Source organism: Helicoverpa armigera, chromosome 27, assembly GCF_030705265.1.
Source record: "Helicoverpa armigera isolate CAAS_96S chromosome 27, ASM3070526v1, whole genome shotgun sequence".
Taxonomy (NCBI): domain Eukaryota; kingdom Metazoa; phylum Arthropoda; class Insecta; order Lepidoptera; family Noctuidae; genus Helicoverpa; species Helicoverpa armigera.
The window spans coordinates 8074262-8076979 of NC_087146.1; the positions used below are offsets into that span (position 1 = coordinate 8074262).

The following is a 2718-nucleotide window of genomic DNA, read 5'->3' on the forward strand; positions in this document are numbered from 1 at the left end:
ATGAAAATGTTGAAAAGCTATTGACCTTTTGGAAAAAGAAAAACCTTTTTGTAACACAAATAAAAATAAAAAAACAAATATCCGAAGATAGATCGTAGGATGAATTGCTCTTTTAAGTTACAAGTACGTTATTGACGTTAATACATATAGAAATATATTTATTATATACTTAATGATATCGATTTGTTTGTCTGTTACTAAGGTTATTTTATTTATATATTTTGCACCTATTGATCAGTGCTGATTCGTGGATGGTCGTGAACTGAAAAAATCAGTACTGTAAGACAATTGTTTTCATATCTTTCTATGACAGTATAATAAAAATATAAACATTCATTTTGAGTTTTTTAAAAGGGTCTTATTCTGTGACGAGAAGTTTTCGACTAATATTTCTTTTGTTGCTTTTCAGTAATTTTTAACATGTACTTAGGTACTATCAACTGTGTTACACCAACAATTTAGACGTTCGAACTCCATGGACATACCTCAAAATTTTCCCCAAACCTCTGAAACAAACGCCATCTACAACTTTACCCGGGAACCGAACCCCTGGTCGCAGATCGATGTCGTTATAAATACACCGTCTAGCCGGGGTGAGCCGGGTGGAACTACCCTGCAGGTCAATGAACCCGATGCTTCTATGCCGCCCTGTTACAGGGGTGACTTATGACGGTGTTAAGCGCGAGTGGGGCTGAGATTTTGCCGACTTCTAGAAAAGAGGAGGTTGTCAATTTTGTTTTACTCAAAGGAAAGTGGTTTGAAAAGGGCCGGTAAATAAAATATAATATTCCGACGTTTTTAGTTTTGCTTAAAAAGCGGTTTCAAAAAAGGTCCGTAACTAAAAGATATGGTTTCGAAATTATGAATTTCTAATACTTACGTATTTTTACCTTGTTAAAATATATCCAAGTAGGAATGCCATATTTTAATCATTATCTATTAACGTTGATTAGGTATATTGCATACCCATTAAACTTCCTTAATAATATAAGGAAAGTGAGCTATTTAGTTCTTCACATTTCCACACTGAAATACATCATTGATTGCGATGAAATTTGAAAACGGAAAATGAAATCTTTATTTGTAAGATACGGAGATACGCTAATTTTTATCCGACTGCGGGATGTAGGTGCTCCGGGACGCGGACGAAGTCACGAGTAACCTAAACTTAAACTAACTTTAAACCTGTGAAAATGTATGATTATTCCTTTCTTAATGCTGGTGTAACTTTGATCCACGATTAATAATTGGAACCAAAAATAATAAAGTTAAAGTTTATATTTACTGTAACTTTTAAGTAGTCCAGTTGTTCTTTCCCCATTTCACTATGTAAAGAAAGGCGTATTAAAGCAAAATAATTAAACGAATTGGATAGTTAAAAGGTATCCTACCTCTAGATAAAGAGTATTCGGTTTTAGGGAAACATTTATATAAAAGAAAAGTAATGTTTTCGTGTCTATTTTGCAGTCGCGTAAAAACGACCAAGTGGTAGATAGATTGGTATTTGGTGTTTGTATTATAATAGCAATTTTGATGAAATACCACGCTATCGAATGCTAAAAGAATCGCCCCGGGTGGGCTCGAACCACCAACCTTTCGGTTAACAGCCGAACGCGCTAGCCATTGCGCCACGGAGGCGTGGATTCTGAAGCTGAAATTTAATATCACTTGAATTTTAGCACGTAAGACTAAACGCTTGAGTTATACAATAAGTAGCTCTCGTGTATTGGTTATGAAATAAATGTGATTATTTTTCCGACCCAAATATCGACCAATAGAATTGCACCATTCGACGTCACGTGGTACAACCTACATGGTATTATACTGATATTTTTTTGAATATTTTCTCTGGTCGTTGCTATGTCAAACTGACAGGTTGTGGCCGACATTTGGGACGGAAAAATAATCTCCCGAATACACTTCATTCTCTGGCATTTCCCTCAGGTTCCAGGTCGTCAAGTTTTCAGGAAATCACTCGCGCTTCGCGCTCGTGATTTTAACCTGAAAACTTGACTCCTTCATTTGTTTGCAGGGAACCTTGAGGGAAATGCCAGAGAATTTGAAGCTCTTGTGGTATTATAAGTGAAAACCGATAAAATACGGTTAAAAGTATTAGGTGTTTCCCAAGAAAACTGTATGAAATTGCGATAACACATCACTGACTGAAATGGAATATTTTTTATTTGTTTGTACCATAAAGTCTCCGAACTAAGGAATATATTTGAAATATTCTTTAAGTGTTGGAAAGCTACACTATCCCCGAGTAACATACTTAGGCTATATTTTATCCAGGTACGGGAATAAGTATACATGGGACGCTGATGAAACCACAGGAAAACAGCTAGTTTTGATATCACTTTATCAAAACTATGAATTAAGTGACACATATAAAAGAAAAAAAGAATATAAGATTTTAATTATTAATAAGTTACCTTATAAGTACCAATTACGGTAGCAAAATATCCTAATTGCCTTACTGAAAAGGCATAAAACTAACCTTATTAAATTACCTTGCTTCGCTTACCCAAATATATAGTGTTAACAGAAAAACTTCTTTGTGAGCAATCCTGAAAGAATATTTTCTCAAAGGATTTCAGTCAAAGTAGATTCGTCCTACAATGTATTTTTACGGTTAGTTTCTTTTGAAAAATTCTAGAAAGTATCCTTTATTTAATAAAGTAGCTTCCGCCCGCGACTTCGCCCACGTAGAGTTCGGTT

The 2718-nt window shown here is 34.8% G+C and overlaps 1 non-coding gene across 1 annotated transcript; it reads right to left on the minus strand.

Moving 5' to 3' along the window:
• Window positions 1–1565: 1565 nt before the first annotated feature.
• On the minus strand, window positions 1566–1639 carry Trnan-guu (transfer RNA asparagine (anticodon GUU)). Its single transcript has one exon. It is a non-coding gene; the product is annotated as a tRNA-Asn (tRNA).
• Between the last annotated feature and the right edge of the window lie 1079 nt (window positions 1640–2718).